Raw genomic sequence first — 20,106 nt, forward strand, 5'->3', positions numbered from 1 at the left:
TGTTGTTGTTTTTTTGTAACAGTTGTGAGCTTTGCTCTTGCCAGATGCGTTCCATCAGTGCAATGTCCACGACTCCAGTGGAATACATCGAGGCGCTACAAGAAAGGGGAGTAACATAGGCCCCTGAGACGCGGGAGCTTCAAGGGGCACCCAACCCTCGGGCTGGGGGGTGAGAGGATTACGTTCAGTCCAAAACCTCTGGATATCTATGAAACATGACAAATTATGAGGCCCCTCATTCCATTCTGCGGGGGGAGTGGGGTCTGTCCAAGACATTATTCTACTCGAGGTGTCGCCCTGCTGACCCGACCTGGGCGCCGTGTGTAGGATTACTAACAACAGCTTGATGCTTGTCTAGTGATTTCACTCAAAGCCTTGCGTGTTATATTCATTCATTACCCAATCAAAATCGACCACTGATGCGCTAACTCCCCAGGCCACGTTAGTACCGCGCTGGGCCCTCCTGCTCAGTAGACTGCCTTCTGCCCTGTATTTGGGGTATATGGTCACTTCCCATGTTGGCCCCGGGCCCTTTTAAACTCTGGTATTATGTGCCCCGGACCCCGTGGTCTGTCCGCTGTGCACGTGCACGGCATGACACGCATACACCAATAAGAAATCCGCAGTGCTGGTTAATTTATGAAAGTGGCGACATGCGTCTTGTTTTGAGCGAAACATGGCGTGACTCTAAAGGGGCGTATGTTTTATTGTACATCCACATTATGGTAAAGAAACAAGCAGTTTGCGTATATGCCTCTCCTCGCGCGTGGACATGAAAACAAAGAATTTGTGGCTATGCACAGCGGTGTGCATATAAAGTGAATGTTAGAGCCCCCCCAGACCTCTTAGCTACACATCACATGGTGAGTGTGCAGTCATTGGAGTGAGCGGGATAGGACAGCAACCCCAGGCTTTCAGACAGGTGGCATGCAGCTTCTAGGCGAAGGAAGGATGGGAGCACTGAAAATAACCGAGGCCTCGCAGGTGAACCGCACTACAAAGCGAGGGACAGACCCATCACCAGGGACTCGAATCGATCACTCTGGCACGTGCACCTACCTGCCCCTCACTTATATATGTTCCGCTCAATGCATTTTAAGGGTAGTTGGGCCTCTCCCTCTGCCAGACCCAGGATATACCACTTTTCAGAAGTGCTGGGGGTGACAATATCATGCTGCCACTGAGAAGAATCGAAAGAAGTGCATTACTGCCTGGCCCCCTATCCACGGGGACCCCAGTTTGGAGAACCCACATTGTACCCACAACCGAGAGGACCCAGCTGGACTCATCTTGGTTCACCCACAACCCGGGGCACCCATCGGGCACCCATTGCTCAGAGCACCCACAACCCTTGACACCAATGCCTTACCCACAGATGACACTCAAGGTGAACCCGCAGCCCGGAACACCCGTAGGCATACACAGCAGCGTATACCCCTGGCTTAGGGCGGCACCGACTGGTGCACCCATCAGATATTCACAAGGGGTTCACCAAGGGCACCCATAAAGGAGAGCAGCCTCTGTTCACACACGGACACAAACTGAGCCATCATACACAGGTGTCCCCACCGCGCACCCGTAGACAAGAGCACTCTTAGACGAGAGCACCCTGTGAGCACCCTCAGAAGTGGCCTTGGGAGTGTACTAGTGGGAAATGCCGGTTCTGGCCTGTCGCCAGGGGTGCATCTTGCCCCTGAGAAGAGGTAGGCTGCTATTAGTGTAAAGGGTCGCCCTGAAGTCCTTTAGAACAGAAAGAGACATGCCCAGCAATAAACACACACACATACAAAGAAACTCAAACATATTCAAACACATACTGTCTCTTGTTGTCGGGTTTTGAAAGACTGCTTGTTCAGAGCCTCTGACAGGAATACAATGCAAAGTTTACTCCAACAATGGGACAGGGGGCGTCTTCTACGACCAACTATAACAAGCATCGATCTCTTAGCTTTATGGGGCCATGTGTTTCCACGCTAATTAGAAACACATGGCCCCATAAAGATAAGAAATTGCTTTGCGACAGCAGCAAAGCAGGCGACCCAGTCCGGATCGGAGGCGAAAGGGCGTCAACAAAAAACCCTAATTTCCAAAGGTAGGCCAACGTTTAGCATAAACGGTGACATCAGCCAATGAGGGGCGGGGCTTCAAGTCCCCTTCTCAAATCTACTCTCCTACAACATCTCTCGCCCAGCGAGCAGCGCTTTGTGCTGCAACGCCAGGCGAGACTTAAAAACTAGACTGGTAACTAGCATGAAGGGGGCAAAAAAAATAGAGGAAAGACCAATACTACACTTGACTACTGTTGTTGCTCATATTTTTACGAAAGGTTTTGGTGATTTTAATAACAAATCAAGTTCTTTGTAGTCAAACTCCTGTAGATTCAATTTTGTGAAAAATAAAAATGAAATGAATAACATTATAATATATCCTCTTGGATTAAAAGACAATTGGGTAGAAGGTTTTCCACATCAAAACTTCGTTCATTAAAATTAGGGAAGGTCATTTTCAAGGAATACCAGACACAATTGTTATGCAGAAAATAAGTAAGAAAATAAATTTCATTACTGCAGTTAGAGCAAAAAGATTTGGGAAACAATGGCATACTATAGAGTGGGGTGTGCAAGGAGTCAACCTTGTTATAACACAAAAGTTACAACAAAAATTGAGTTGGGTAGTGCAATTTGTAGACAGCCATATTTGAAGATGTGGGGGTCTTCAGGAATAGGTGAGCAAGTAAGTGGCCTTGTGGCATGTTGTTAGTATACAGCTAGATAGGTAGACCACTGGATTGGGGGGTCTAGTGAGAGTAACCAGGACGGTTAAGTGGAAAAATATTCATGTATGCATGTCTATGAGTTTTGTGGTAAATATTTCATTACCGGTACTATTTTTTATGCGGTAAAGTCTAGTAAGAATAACTCAGTAAATATAAGAGGCAGAATCCGTGGTATTAGAGGTTCTAAAAAGGCTTTATTCCTATACAAAGGAATACAATTCGAATTGCAGGCTTCTATTCCATCACCACGAAAGTTCAGGAAGGAAGGGCATACATTATTGACAGATAATTAGTTTTATAGGAAATGCATTACAGTGAAACAGATGCAGGAGGCGTAACAGCTGATAATACAGATAAAATGTGCATACGTAACTAATAAAGGCGGTCATATGGGCGTAATTTAATAAACGTCATTATACATGATGTCACAAGTGGGTGGATCCATAAAAGAATCCTGCAATGTCAGCAGAAATATTTGGCAGAGATGCGTGCGCAGCCGCATGACGTGTGATTGACGTGCAACAAGAGGGTGAAGGGGACTTGACATTTAGCTCTACATGTGGAGACAGAAGTCTGGGGGTCATGTCAACCTAATCCCAAATCATATCTAATATCCTATGTTTAAAGAACTGTGTTATCCGAAAGGAAAGGTCTCTAGGATGGAATCTATTCTATACTGACTGTTAGTGCGTGTACAAGCGTCTAAGTGTCTACATGAGATGCGAGGGGGTAGGAATATTCCATGGTAACGGGGGCTATGAATTACTTGCATGAGGACAGCGAGGCCTGGCCCTTTGCACGGTAGCTGGAGGAATGTTTACCTAAACTACTAGACAGGAATGCATCGGATGAGGAGCGGAGCAGATAATCTTGAAGGTGAAATACAGTTTTTGGCAGGCAATATGCTGGATCAGGCACCGTTAGCCGCGCAGGGAGTAGGACAAAGTTCATGGATACAGATGCAGGCTCAGACTGGAGCTTTCAGAGGCAGAAGGCAGGAAAAGGCTTGCTGACAGAATTCTGGGCCTACTCGCCCAAATCTGTGTATTGTTCCCATGCCGTTTCAGTGTAATCGACAATCGGGAGATCTCTCTGCTGTCTATTGTGTACTAAATGGGTATTTCTGTGATAATCAGGAGGAGCTAGGAAAACAGGTGGTAGAAGGAATGCTATGTAACAGGTACCATCCCAGTCTAGAGGTAGACGTATATATGCGGTCTGGCCACATATGAAGTAGGAATGACGGGAAGCTCTAAATGTAGACTTGCCTTGATCACTGAATTTTATTACAGTGGTGCATTTACTATGGCCCAGGTGTATGGAACCATTCTTTCTTACACATAATTCCCCTTTTACTGGGAATACTGACATAGCGGGCAAGATTGGTGTAGCTTCAGATTCAACGTTCAGGATCATGAGGTTAAGTGTAAAATTACCTAATCCATATACTTCATTTTCTAGATCAGTTCCTGTTCTTTTGGGAAGTCCCTCCTTGTTAGGGTAGCAGACTTTAAGCAAAACTAGGTTCAGGTTTCCCCATACCCAGTTGTCTTGATAAACTGCGGAATTTGAATCTAGGGAATCAATCAAACTAAACCATGCTCCACAGGAGCCATTGTGTGTGAACGGATATGGAAAGAGGGGCAAAACTCCCTTATAGTTCTGATAGGGAGGGAGTCGGCCACATATCCAACAATTTGTGGCATTGCTGGTCTGATGGGAATGATGTAACATACTAATGAATGTGTTGTTGCGCAGCGCAAATCTATAGGACAACTCATGCGGAGGTAATTCGCTAAAAGAATGTTCTGCAGTTACATTGTAAACACGCTTAAAAATAGGGTAATACATGTGCAATAGTATACTGGAAATAATGATCAGAAGACTTAGAAAAAACAAAATTAATAATGTTACTGTGCAGTGACTACGAAGTGATTTACAATACGCATGCTTTTTAAGCTGCATCTGTTGATTTCTTTCTCTATTCCGGTCTAGAGGATACATGTCAGAGACAAATTCAACCGATTCACCTTGGAGAGGACTTAAACAATCAAATTGTCTGACTTGCTAGACCTTAATTTTAGTTTGTAAAGTTCCGGTTTTGACTGCTCAACCAAGGGGAGCTTTGAGTCTGTCTGTGAGGGAATACAGGGTTGAGTATTCACACTGGATGGTAGTCCATAAAATTTCTTGATATGACTCGAGTGCAACCACCCTTTACGTCCCTCGATCTTCACGGCTGTCCTTGTAGTTAGTAGAACAAGCTTCGGCGACTTCCACCTAGGCTCCAGTTGGGTCTTCCGGTCGAAATTCCGGACCAGAACCAGGTCACCAGGAACCACGTCATGGGGCTTCACCTCAGTATTATCGGGAAAAGCTGCGGCTACCTGTGAACGACAAGATTGTAGTGCAGACATCAAGGAAGCCAGGTAATCTGTCAGCATATTACAGTCAACATCAGTGATTTTGCGAGGTATAGGCGTCCCCCACATATTTGGTGGTCTACCGAAGATCACCTCGTACGGGGATAGCCCTGTTCGAGAATGTGCTACCATTCTCATGTAAAAGAGCGCAACTGGTAAGGCTACTATCCAATCGACACCTTTTTCTCTACATATTTTGGACAATCTAATTTTCAGAGTTTGATTATGGCGTTCCACGAGACCTGCTGCCTCGGGATGTCGGACACAGTGGAATTTCCATTGGTAGCCTAACAAAAGGGAAACGTGTTTCATTAGTTCGGATGAGAACGGCTGGCCGTTATCTGAGTAGACAACACGTGGTAAACCGTACCGTGGGAAGAATTCTCGAACTAACTGTTTGGCAGTAGTCGGGGCAGTGTAATCTGAAACCGGGTAGGCTTCTGTCCAACGGGAAAGAGCACAGACAACTACGAGAACATATTTGAATCCTCGACATCGTTCCATCTGGATATAATCCATCTGGAGGACTTCAAAAGCATGATCGGGAGGTTGAAATCCACCCTGCTCTACGGGGATGCTTTTACCTGGATTAAACTGACAACATATCATACAGGTACGTACTTTCTGTTTAGCTGCGGCTCGTAAATGTTTGTTAAACCAGATGTGTTGAATGCTGTCTAGCATAGCTTTTTCTCCTAGGTGCGCTGGACTATGTATAGTGTTAATGATGACTTGAACCATGGAGTCGGGAAGAAACCATATAGATTTTTCCTTCGTCATCCATCCTTGATCCGTTTGGATCCCTCCTAATTCAGTCCATTTCTTTATTTCTTCTGGTGTAGCATGTGTCTGTATGTCAATTACATCAAGGGCGGGATCCTTAACTGTCATGCAATGTGTTGGTGTCGGAACTATTGTCTTTGTCGCGTCAGTTGTATGAGTCTGAATCTGAGCAGTCTGTTTAGCTGTTCTGTCAGCTAGGTCATTACCCTGAGAAATGATATCGGTAACTTTCGTATGGGCTTTGCATTTCATAATCGATATTGCAGTGGGTAGATGAATCGCGTCTAATAGGGCTTGAATGAGGGGTCCGTGTTGGATGTGGGCACCGTGAGAAGTTAAATAACCTCTCTCTCGCCACAGTACGCCGAAGTCATGGACGACTCCGAATGCATAACGTGAATCTGTGTATATGTTGACTTTCTTATTTTTGGCTTGAATACAGGCTTGTGTCAGAGCGATGAGCTCTGCTGCTTGAGCTGACAAAGTGTTAATACAATTTGTTTCAATGACTTCAGTGTCTGTTGTGACTGCGTAAGCGGCCACTAACTCTCCTGTACTTGTTCTCATACATGACCCATCTACATACAATGTCAAGTCTGGATCTGACAAAGGGATATCTGTCAAGTCTTGTCTGGGTTTCGTCGTGATAGTAATGACTTCGACACAATCATGTGCCAATGGATCTGTTCCGCCCACTGGTAACAGTGTGGCAGGATTTAACGTATTACAACGTCTGATTTCTATGTGTGGCTGAAACAATGTTAATTCGTAACCCGTGAGTCTCGCTATAGTCAAGTGTTGTGTTTGTGTGCGGTTCAAGAGAACCTCTACTGCGTGTGGTACTTGTACTGTCAATTGGTGTCCTAACACTATGGCATCGCTTTGTCTGATAGCTAAAGCTGTTGCTGCCACCGATTTCAGGCATGCAGGAAGAGCCTGAGCTACTGGATCTAATGTACTAGAGAAATAAGCACATGGTTTGTGTGATCCTGCTTGTTCCTGAGTGAGTACTGACAAGGCAGTACCTTCGCGTTCTGTAACAAAGAGTGTAAACTGTTTACTGTAACATGGTGTTGCTAAAACAGGTGCTTGGCATAAAGCTTTCTTTAAGCTTTCAAAGGCGTGTGTATGTTCTTGAGTCCAAGGGACGACAGTCGATGTGGCTGCCTCCTGTGTTGTCAACTGGATGAGTGGCTTTGCTAGAAATGCATATTGAGGGATCCACTGCCGACAGTATGAAGTGAGGCCTATAAAAGCCCGCACCTCCTTTTGTGTCTTGGGTGGTGACATGTTAGCGATTAACTGGATGCGGTCGGGTGTAAGCTGCCTTCCCTCCTTGGACAGCGAGTGCCCAAGGTAAACAACTCGCTGGACACAGAATTGCAGCTTAGAAGGGGACACCTTGTGCCCCTTGTCGGCCAGAAATTTTAAAACCGTCAGTGACGCTTTTTCACATTCAGGTTCGCTTCGGGCGGTGATCAGCAGATCATCGACATATTGAAGCAAGGCAGTGTTAACTGGCATGTGGATACTGTCAAGTTCTCGTTTCAGTGCTTGGCTATAGATGCTGGGGCTTTCTGTAAATCCTTGAGGTGCGCGTGTGAATTTAAAAATTCGTCCATTTAAACTGAATCCGAACAGATATTGACTTTCCGGATCTATTGGGACGCTAAAGAAAGCATTTTTGAGATCAATTACAGTGAAGAACGTTGCTTCTGAGTCAATAGCTGTTAGTAATGAAGAGATATCTGGGACCACAGGGTATTGTGGTATAATACATTTATTTAATTCGCGCAGATCAATAACTAATCGATATACTGGTGGTGCTTTTGGATCCGTTCTTTTAAGAATCGGAATTATCGGAGAATTACATACATTGGAGTCGGTTTCGACAACCACTCCTTGTGCAATGAGCTCGTCAATGATTTGCAGTAAAGCCACAACAGCATCTGGTGGTAACTTGTATTGTCGCATTCGTGGTAGTACTACTCCTGTTTTCAGTGTAACTCGATATGGTGTAATGTTCATGCAACCAACATCAGTGGGGCCTTGTGCCCATAAATGTGTAGGTAAATTCTGCAGCCGGTGATCCATGTCTCTAGACACGTAGTGACCTTTAAAGTCACGCAAAAATAATCGTACTCCTTCCGGAGAACAACATATTATGGCTCCTAGAGCTTTCAATGTTTTTATACCTAACAAGTTTTCTGGACATGATTTAGTAAGCAATAAATCTGTAGTACGTGTCAATGGACCGACCGTAAGTGGAAGAGGTTGTGTTACGTCATTTATTATAGGTTTTCCTGAGAATCCAAGGGAAATATTTTGTGAGCCTGAGAGGGGTGCCCCTGGAACTTCACTGCGTCTTATAGTTGTTCTGCTTGCCCCTGTATCAAGTAAAAACTTTCTGTCTTCTCCTAATAGTTCACTATGTACATAAGGTCCCTCTTGGTCTACAGGAACCTCGATAAGGGGTAAGCCAACTTCCCTCTCTAGGCTATTTCATGTATATCGCTGATAATCGGGATAATCTGCTTGTGCATACTGATACATCTGTTGAGTTGTTGCTTGTGTTGCAGCAATAGGCTGCGCTTGTGGTGGTGCTACGATCTGTTGTGGAGCTGCCTGTTGCGGAGCTAGCTGTTGCGGAGCTAACCTAGGTTGTGCATGCTGAGGGATTTGTTGTTGATTCTGATCCTGTCTAGGTGGACGTGGTCTCTCTTGGGTTCTACCTGTGGCAATATTATGTTTCAGGACTGGACAATAGTGTATATAATGGCCTTGTTGTTTACAATAGTTGCATGTCCCTTTCGTAGGACCTGCGGAATCACTCTTTTGATGACCATCAGCTGGAACTGACTGAGCAACAAGCATTTTCATTTTTGTATCTTTCATACGTCTTTGTTCATGTTCTTGTTCTTCTCTAATTCTATTGTGGTGATATTGTAACATCTGTAACATCTGTGATGGGGTATTACCTTGCCAGGTACTTTCGAATTTCAATACTCTATTCTTGACTTGCAGCAGAGAATTTTCAACTAATTTTGTCACAAACAGATGTGGATATGATTCACTACTGGCTTTTATGCCACTATTTATACCAAAACACTTTTCAAATCGGGAATAGAAATCACTAGTGTCTTCATCTGGATTTTGTTTACAGGCTGATATTGCACCCCAGTCTTCCTTCTTCGTAGTTAATAAACGTGGCAGTACCTGTACTAGTAATCCTGGTAGTGCTGTAGTCTTTTCCCCAAGCCCTGCTCCTGCAGCTCGGGCCCTTTCTTCGTTTTCTAATGCTGTCCAATCTATCTTTTGGTCTCCCACCTCCCATTCCTTTTCTTTGAGTTTCTCATAAACACCGACGGGTAATAGGACTTTTAATATTTTCATAATGTCGGGGTAGGTATACTCTCCCATGAGTAACATGTCTTTTATCTCGCGGTGGAAACCTGCTGGGTCCTTGTCATGGCTGGGTACTACTTTCTTCATTTCTAATAATTCCAGTTTAGTTATAGGCGTGTACACAAACACGCGTGTAAAGTTATTACCGTCACCTCTGATTGGGTGTACTTCGCGTAACGGGTTCTGTCTATCTATGTGATACATTTTTCTTCCCATGATGGGAACTGGAACGTGTTCTGGGCATACGAAAGTTAAATACTGGTTTCGAAATTCTAGAATTTCTTTAATCAAATCAGTACCTGACCCTCTCCATATATTCGTGAGTAGTTCTGTCAATATGTCAGGTAAGGGTCCTGGATCGGAGTGTTGGCTTTTATATAATATAAGGAGGTGTTGAATCATGTATATACTAGCTAAACGCTGTTCGTATGGGTCAAGATTCAGAAACGTGCATCATCATTGTATTCGCTGGGACTGTCAGCCCATTGTACTGCTGACCTGGCTAATTCTTGTTCGTCCATGGAATCGAGCATGTGGTACCCCCTTCGATCTCGGAGTAATTTATCAACGGCTTGGAATAGGTGTTCAGGGGATCTTGTATTTAACATAGGGTTTGGAAAATGTCTATTGCATTCTGGACGTATCGGACGTATCGGGTCATTAAAGCCTCTAGTATTATTATGGGGTCTCCCTCTACCTACATAAGCTATCGTTTCTAATTGTTCTGATTCTTGCTCCTCCTCTTCTTCTGATTCTACTCTGTCTGTTTCTCGTCTTTCTTTATGTATTCGTTCTACTTCCTTGCGGATCTTTCGACACATGGCGATTATACACGCCTGTCTATCATGTTTCTCTTCCGATATGTTCTGACCCCATTTGGCAAGTCTTTGCATGGTATCGTGATCTGCCCCAGGCCTGTCTTGATTCCTAATTACGCAATTTATGAAAAAACGTAGTAGTTGTCTTTGGACATCCACTTTCTGGTATTCCATAGCTTCGTTAATACTTTCTGGACCTCGCCCTGTTTGGACAAAGCGATATATATCGTCTAGGTGTTCAACCATTCCTGGTATCGTCATTAAATACAATGTAGCTCGTCGTATACGTAGTGATGATATGAGCAATTTGTCCTGTCTACCTGGTACTGGGTCGTATCTACAATCCACAAGCTGTTCTTTAAACATGTCGGATGTCGCTAATTGGGGTGTACGTTGGAGTGCTAAATCTCTAAGGGTCTGTTTATTTCGCGGCGGGGTGGCAAACATGTCTGTCGTACCTCCTGTAGCACCATCTGAGGTGCTGGGCAAGAAAGGATTCGTTGGACGTAGGATAGAGATTGTAGATGCGGGAAAAACAGTAGAAACGGACGGACCTGTGGGAACTTGTGTAGGAGTTTGTAGTTGCGGGGATACAGACGGATGCTCTTGGTGTTGAACACCATCGGCAAGCGGTATGTGTGGTATGGCATTAGCATACTCGGGAGCTACGTCATCTAAATAGGAGGAAAGGAAAACGTCCTTTGCTGTTTTGGGATGTGTTTTGGGATGTGCTTTTATCGGGAGCAATGGAGGAGTTAAGTCTTTTGGTATCTCCGGGGTAGCCTTAGGTAACCCTTCGGCCAGAAGAGGATACATACCATTCATAAGAGTGTTTCTTTGTCTATCTACCTGTTCTGAGTTTACTCGGGTACCTTCCTCAATTAATAGATTTTCTCGGGTTTTATTTGAATTCTCTCTACCTTTCTCTTCCTGTCTGAGTGCTTTTTCTGTACGTCTATATGATTCTTTACGCCATAATTCAATGGCATCTTTCTGTGACTGTCTGACTTTCTTTTTCCATAATTCTTCTTCTACTCTCATGATGCAATCTGCATCCCAGGTCCCCGCTGCGGGCCATCTCTGACTCTCTGGTAACTCTTTGGTGTAGTCCACCCATAAATCAAGAAATAATACGGCATCTAGGCCATGCTTATGATACATAAAGTATCCTGGAGTGTCCCTAGGTGGGATGGGAACAGCTTCTTCGAGTACCCCTTTTCTAGTTTTGATCTGTCTTAATTTCGAAAAGAGCGGCATTTTTAGATGGTTGCTAGAACACACTTTATACAATAAACACAATAATGAACAGTCATTCACACCACAATATGTATAACGTATTAAAACATTTAACACTTAACAGTTTAACGAATGATGATAACTAATAGAAAACTAGTTACTGACATAATACTGACACTAGATAATACTTATTTATATGCAAGACATACTATATATACTGCTAAACAGTATAGATACACTGCTGAAACAGTGCAGACCGGATTTGTGTACCCAAACCCGTCTTGACCGGCACAGACTATGTGCACGTAAAATGCCTCCCCGGTAATGGTACTCACCGGGTAGCTCGGAACGGAAGGCCTCGGAACGGAACTGAAACTGGACCGGACTGGACTCGACTCGACTGAACTCGGAACTTCGGAACCTGGTGGGCCTCTGTATACCTCGGATCTTGCTCTCTCAGCTAGGCTCTGGTCGGGATACTTCGCACTTCTCACCGCCTCGTCTGGGTGTTGATCGCAGCCTCAGTCGCCCCCGCTTGGCCGGAGGGAGATACAGGAAATCCTGCAGGTACGCGTTTTTGTCCGTTCAGCTGTGGCAGGAGACCGGGCCTGCAACGCACCGCCGGCGCGTGAGATGAGAAAGTGTCCCTATTCGGGCGCCAATTTATGTGGTAAATATTTCATTACCGGTACTATTTTTTATGCGGTAAAGTCTAGTAAGAATAACTCAGTAAATATAAGAGGCAGAATCCGTGGTATTAGAGGTTCTAAAAAGGCTTTATTCCTATACAAAGGAATACAATTCGAATTGCAGGCTTCTATTCCATCACCACGAAAGTTCAGGAAGGAAGGGCATACATTATTGACAGATAATTAGTTTTATAGGAAATGCATTACAGTGAAACAGATGCAAGAGGCGTAACAGCTGATAATACAGATAAAATGTGCATACGTAACTAATAAAGGCGGTCATATGGGCGTAATTTAATAAACGTCATTATACATGATGTCACAAGTGGGTGGATCCATAAAAGAATCCTGCAATGTCAGCAGAAATATTTGGCAGAGATGCGTGCGCAGCCGCATGACGTGTGATTGACGTGCAACTAGAGGGTGAAGGGGACTTGACATTTAGCTCTACATGTGGAGACAGAAGTCTGGGGGTCATGTCAACCTAATCCCAAATCATATCTAATATCCTATGTTTAAAGAACTGTGTTATCCGAAAGGAAAGGTCTCTAGGATGGAATCTATTCTATACTGACTGTTAGTGCGTGTACAAGCGTCTAAGTGTCTACATGAGATGCGAGGGGGTAGGAATATTCCATGGTAACGGGGGCTATGAATTACTTGCATGAGGACAGCGAGGCCTGGCCCTTTGCACGGTAGCTGGAGGAATGTTTACCTAAACTACTAGACAGGAATGCATCGGATGAGGAGCGGAGCAGATAATCTTGAAGGTGAAATACAGTTTTTGGCAGGCAATATGCTGGATCAGGCACCGTTAGCCGCGCAGGGAGTAGGACAAAGTTCATGGATACAGATGCAGGCTCAGACTGGAGCTTTCAGAGGCAGAAGGCAGGAAAAGGCTTGCTGACAGAATTCTGGGCCTACTCGCCTGAATCTGTGAAATGTGGAAAGTGAACCACATAAAGTCGGTGGCCTTTCATACTTAGGAATGGAATATCTGACCCATTCATGGCGGATCTGAAAGAGGACATGTTGACGGTGGACGCACATGTATTTGCGTCTTCAAAACTGGAACTGGAGGGAACATACATGTACTTATAGCATGCACATGGAGCCGTTGGGGTCTACGATAGGGGACATAACTGATCACAAAATTCATATTTCCTCAGTTTACAAGGAGTAAAATGATGTCAACTGTAGTGGAAAAGAATCATATGAGGGTATTGTTCCACTCATCTAGGGTGTTTCAGCCATGTTCGATGGTGTTACAGCGCGATATCCAGCGGCATTCACATCTGTTGAGAAGTCTCTGCATATTGCCACTCCTAGGTGGTAGGGTAGGCTGGTCGATGACTCCTTGTGGTCATGTTCTTGAAAGTGAGGTACCAATGCTTTGTTTAGTACACCACATCTTATGCAACTTCGATGTTGAACTACAGCACTGATTGTGCCACCCACTTAAGTATCACTTTATACATGGATCAGGCCTGCCACTGAAGAATCTGTGTGCAGTTTAAACTGCCATTTTGGCCTGGCAAGTTAACCTACTTGCCAGGCCCAAACCTTCCGTTTTATTACATGTAAGTCACCCCTATGGTAGGCCAAGGGCAGCCCTAAGGGCAGGGTGCAGTGTATTTACGAAGTTGGGCATGGACATTCAAGTTTTACATGTCCTGGTAGTGAAATAGTCTTAAAATCATATTTCACTACTGCAAGGTCTATTTCTCCAATAGGTTAATGGGGATTGCCTAATAACATTTTATAAGTGTAGTTTCCCCTTGGGCCAAGATCGTAAAATCAAAGTTGGTGTTTCTGGACTCACTATTTAAATACACAACTTATGGTGGAGTTGGTTTTTAAATTGCAGCTATGAAAATGCCACTTTTTGAAAGTTGACATTTTCTTAGTTAAACTATTTGGTGCCTTCTGCTTGTCTGGGGTGGGTGACGGCTGGCTTCCTGCACTCCCTTTAAACAGCCACACACAAAGTTAGAATAGGTGTGACTGAGCAGCCATCTGCATGTTTTCATCCTGAGGAAGGATGATAAGGAGGAGCTGACACTTGCACCTGAATAGGGCTTTACCTGTCCCAACATAAGGGCATACACCCCTGTAGAGAGTCTTAGGCCAGGGCAGGAAAGGCAGTGCCTTGTGCACTTCAAAGCATTTCTTTGAAGACTCCCTACTTCAAAGGCTCAAATGAGTATACGTACTAGACATGTGACATCATGATTTTAAAACATTGATAGAACAAAGACATTCTCCAGGAGGAATAGCTGCTGAGATGTAGGAGGGGCTGCCACTTTGCTAACTGCTTTTCTGTGTTGGCCTGCGGCTTGCTGATTGCTTTGCTGTAAGAGGGACTGCCACTTTGCTACCTACTTTGCTGTGCTGGCCGACTGCCTGCTAGTGTGAAGGATTCGACCTGTTCTCTACATCCTTAAACGCACGTTTCTCCAATGGCTTGCTGGCCTGTCTCCTGTTTTGAAATCTCAGGGGAATCAAAGACTTCGTTCAACTCTTCTTCAGCTGCTGGACTGTGTCAATTGTGAGTTCTGCCCTCCTAAGAGGTGCCAATCCAGTCCTTGGCCTTGAAAGTGGGTTCTGCAGCTGATTTTCTATAGCAGACGTCTCCAACAAGTAGCTTGTGAGCTACCAATAGCTCTCCAGCTATCTGTGAGTAGCTCTTTTGTGTGCAGCCTTACTACTAAAATATAGAAGCTTTTACTTGGTTGAATTATTATGTATACTCACTAACATTAAAAAGCATGCATTTTAGATAAAAATGTGAGCATTCAGTACTCATGAGCTGATGTTTGGAGAAAAATTGTTGAACTTTCAAAGTGTGTTTAATGCTATTAATTGCGTTGGAAAGATTTATTACTGGTGCCACTGAGATTGCAGCTATGGTTGTTATGTATTACCCACGTAGAGGCATTTCAAATTGAGAGCTTTTACACTTAAATGCTGTCAACCCTCCCCACGGCAAATCACTATTGCATGACTAATATTAGTAGTTAAGGATCATTTTGTTAACACATAAGTAGCTTATATTACAGAAAAGGTTGAAGGCTCCTGGCCTACACAGATAAATGCAGTGCCGACTTTGCACCAATCGGAACTGATGCAGTGCCCTTTCACACCGACGCAGCACAAATTCGAACACATCCATTGGCGGCTTGACGATGACGTGGAACCCGACTGCAAGACTCGCCGACAACCCAGCACCTGCATCATAAGCGGTTTGACCCAGGACCCGACTGCAAGGCTTGATGACGATGCATTGCCTGCATCGAAAGTGGTTCCCCGAAGATGTGGGACCCGACTGCGAGGCCCGACATAAACACATCTACCGGACTGAGTGGATCGAAACCAATGCTTCGAGTCTTCGACATCAAAGGTTGCTCCATTCAAGGTACTTTTTCAGTGTGCCCTGAGTGGGTCCTGTTGCCAGCCTCCATCAAGGTCGGCCTGACCTTTAAATTTACCCCCGTCCAGCATGACCTCAAGTACCACTAAGCACTATTGCCTTTTAGGTACTATATTGAAGTTTATTCTATATTATTTCATATCTCAAGTTCTCCTTATTGGACTTTTGTGATTTTGGTTTCAATAAATATTCTCAATTTTCCTAAACTGGTGTGGAATTCTTTTGTGGTGTTTTCACTGTGTTAGTGTGATTAAAATGTTGCACAAATACTTTACACATTGCCTCTTAAGTTAAGCCTGCCTGCTCTGTGCCAAGCTATTAGAGGGTGATCAGGTTAATTTAGGTTGTGTTTTTGAATTACCCTGACTAGGATTGTGGTCCCTACTTAGGGTGCATCCCTCTGCCAACAAGAGACTCAGTTTCTAACAGGTTGCAATTGGACTTTCTCCATGTGGGAGCCGGACCCCAATAATCACCTGCTCCCCAATATTTAGAGCACCCCAATTCTCAAACAATTAATTCAGCTCATATTTTGGGTACACGATGAAAGCTCTATCCACAATACACATTTCCTGACTTAATTGTTCATCTTTGAATCCTTGATGTCATTCTCTTGATGCTCCGCAGAAATAAGAGGAGAGATGGTTTGCAACAGAACACTGGGAGGAGGAATGAGCAGCAGCAAGAAGAGCAGAACACCAGAAACTGCTTTCATATTAAAATAAACAGCATCTCACATGAAAACGTGGCATAACTACTTTACATTACAGTGGGCAGCAGCGTTAAATGGGTTCAGGATCGAATGTTCCCACAAGGAGCAGGGTAAGTACTGATTTGTATTAGGTGGGTGTCTGGGGTAGATTTAGAATTTGTCGGACAGGCATTCCATTGCAATGGTGAGAGAATACTATGTCTGCCAAACTCAAGGCCATCTGACCGTCCTCCCTATTCAGAGTGGATGATCACATGGCTTTTTTTCCAGCACTTCATTGCCAGATAAACTCTTGTAAAGTGTGGATCATTCATTTTTGTTTTCAAATACAAATTCAAACTTTGGGAGTTTGTTTTGTGATAGAAATTAAAACTTTGGGAAAGTTTGACAGCCAACTGTTGTGTTTGACAGAGTCCTCCGTCAAACCTTTCCTGCATTAACAGGAACCGCCATGATGGTGGTTCCTGTCAATGTTTAGAGTTGGGGGCCGTAGGGCATCTCTAAATTTGGCTGGTGGAGTAAAGGCAGGGAGGTGAAAGTAAAGTCCTCCGGCACACTATCTGCCTTTACTCCATCTGCCAAACCTTAAATCAGGCCCTCTGTTTAGAATAGCACAGAGGGTGAAAAAACCACCATTTGGACTTCTACCCATGGGACTGCCAGTAGTAAGACTATTTGCAACCATCTGTCTCATCATGCATTCAAGGATTCCTTCTATGGGTGCAGATTTACTACTTTTTTGGTAAGCCAGTCGCTATGTACATTTAAGTTCCTGATCCAAAAAATGAACAGGTTAAAACCTTTTAGTAAAATGAGAGAAAAAATAAAATGCAATACAGACATAGTATTATGTATTTATGGCCCCCAACCCTAGCTCCAAACCAGGAATGCCTTTGAGGGATGTCACACCCCAAACAGCTGTGCTGAAGTTGCGCCCCTGCCTGGTGGCTCTCCCTGGGAACTCTTGATTAAGGTCAAGTGCAACACAACGGCCTGGAGTCCCTGCCTTGGGATGACTTGTTTTAAATGTATTTTCACTGCATGTTCTTTCTTTGTCCCCGCCACAAGCATCCTTAATGGTAGAGGTGTCAAATTGGTGCATGTGGGCAGGCTCAATGTTTCTACTCTTTGCCTTTTACAAATCAAGTGACCCACGCCCAACGTACTAAGCCTGTGTCCCAAAGAGAGGAGGGCATGCAGAAAAATTAATAGGGCTTAGTTCTAAGAGTCTATGCACAAGCCGAGCCATAATGTAAAAATATGCTACAATCTTTTCAAAATTCAAACAACTACAGTTTTTAGAAACAGTCATGACTTACCCTCCAATAACAATGCCATTAGTTAAATAAGAGGGCAGTTAGTAGTCATATACACCCTAATCTTGGCCTAGATTCTTATTGTAGATGGAGCAACATTACAGCCTATTAAAACAAATATAAGAGTGCTTTTATAGCGAACATCCTGAACTCGAGTATATAAAAGTGCACCCATATGTGATTAAAAAAAAGTAAACTCTGTAAAATAAAATATGTGCGTAGGATCTCACATTTGGAATAGCAGGGAAGCAATGAATGTCATTTGGAGGTAGTCAGGGGTTGCATCTGTGACCTCTAGCATACTCCCTGCTATTCCTGGCACATCCTTTGTGACCCCTGGCCTCAGAGGTGAAAAAAACATTTGCCTCCACTAAGGCCAGGGGTCGCAAAGGAAGTGCCAGGATTAGCAGGGAGCAAGCTATAGAAGCTAGAGGTCATAGCTGCGACCCCTGACTACCTCCAAATGATGTCTGTGAGGAAAGCTGGTAGGTATTCCAGGTTATCAGGCTTCACATTATGAAATTCAACCACCAGGCAGTCTCTCTCTCTCTCTCTCTCTCTCTCTCTCTCTCTCTCTCTCTCTCTCTCTCTCTCTCTCTTACTTTCTTTCTTTTTGTCTCTCTGTCTCTCTCTATCTCATTCTTTTACATTAAAGGTCACTGTTTTGTCTTCCAATCTTGACTGACAACCAGAAAAGCCAAGACCCAACTATCAAGCCAACAATGCATTTATTTGGGGGCAGTCACACCCGAAGCACCCCCTCCTGAATCGACACCCCATGAGTAATGTTTGTGTAATATGAGTAGGGAAAGAATATATGACATTAAAACGCATGCAATTACAACGCATGCTTTTACAACGCAGTCTTTACATCACAACTACCATTACATCGCATGAGTTTACAATACATTCCATTACAACGCATTTTTAAAACTACCATTACAACGCATTCCATTACAGCGCATATCATTACAACACATTATACTTTTAGGGCAAACAGTAGGTTAAGTGTTTGATAGTGTAGGGATGAAAATTACTATTCCCACTCCAGTAAGTTCAACAGTAGGGTAAGTGTTGGATAGTGTAGGGGTAACAATTACTAAGTGTTGGATAGTGTAGGGGTAAAAATTACTATTCCTACTCCAGTCAGTGCAACACTAGGGAAAGTGTTGGCTAGTGTCGGGGTAAAAATGACTATTCCCATGAACCCCAAAACTCATACCCATGGTAATTCTAAAACATTCTCCATTACTTACCTTATAATGCATTGTAATGGCATGCGTTGTAATGGTATGCATTGTAATGGCATGTGTTGTAGTGACATGCGTTCTATTAGCATGCAATGTAAAGGCATGCAATGCAAAGGCATTTGCGTTGTAACAGTTGTGTTGTAATGGTAGGTTGTTGTAATGACTGCGTTGTAATGGATATTTCCCATAGGGAAGTGGCATGGAGTCAAATATTACAGGCTACAACGGCTTCCTGTATTGAACCAAGAAAGGTGTAGTGCAGTGCAAAAGTTGCCCACCCTTAATACATCACAAATACTTAACAGACACACAGTATGAAAATGCACTTGGCACATGTTTCTTGTATGGGTTGAGAAACTACGGTAAGTGTTGCACTTGACATCATTATTAAAGAGTACATCCATAGTAGGATTGGAGTATTTACTCATTTCAGGTGTTCTCCCATAGCTGACTGTGATAATTAAAATCATCCTCATTTGGTAGATGATGTACTCACTATAAAAATGAAATTTGACTTTTATAATATATGCTGTGATATTTTAAATAGCACTTTCTGCTTAGATAACTGGATATAAACCATCCTCACATATGTAGAAAAAAGAAGTTAATGTGATGTATGCATTACTACTTGATATATTTGATTAAAATGTAGTTCTTAGCCATACCAACGAGATTATTTTGAAAAGCTACTGAATGTTACATGTAATGTGAATCTAATGCACTCGAAATTTATATTCATTTGTGTTTAAATGAGCATAAGTATATTAAATGTACACCTTTGAGAAAATGCTTTAACTTGTCCTAGGTAGGCCAGTAATTAATCGTTCTGCATGAAGACTGTTTTTCATTTTCTTCTAATGTGACATTTCTTGCAGGAATTCACATGCATTGTTAGTTGTAAAATAAGATACATTACTGTACTAGACATAGAGAAAGAGACTGAGAAGAAGACCTTAACAAAGGAGCATGGGGAACCAGAGTGTCAATTAAAAGGTCTTTTGAGCAAATGTAACAAGCTAATGTGTGCATGAGAGGATGTCGTTCCCATGTCCAGTGTGGGATAACCTGCCGATGTTGAAGTTTGCAACCTGAGAAATGGACATGAACAATGGACCCCTGATGATCCCTACCAAGGGAGTGTTACCTAGTGGACTTTGGGTGTTATAATTTAGTGCTCACCCCTTTAGAAAGGCTCACATTCCCTTTCAGATGCTTTGCAGATTGTTTCCAGGACTCTTAGCAGGTGCCCCTTTTGCTGAAGATGGATG

This window comes from Triturus cristatus, chromosome 1_2, assembly GCF_964204655.1.
Source record: "Triturus cristatus chromosome 1_2, aTriCri1.1, whole genome shotgun sequence".
In the NCBI taxonomy this organism is placed as follows: Eukaryota; Metazoa; Chordata; class Amphibia; order Caudata; family Salamandridae; genus Triturus; species Triturus cristatus.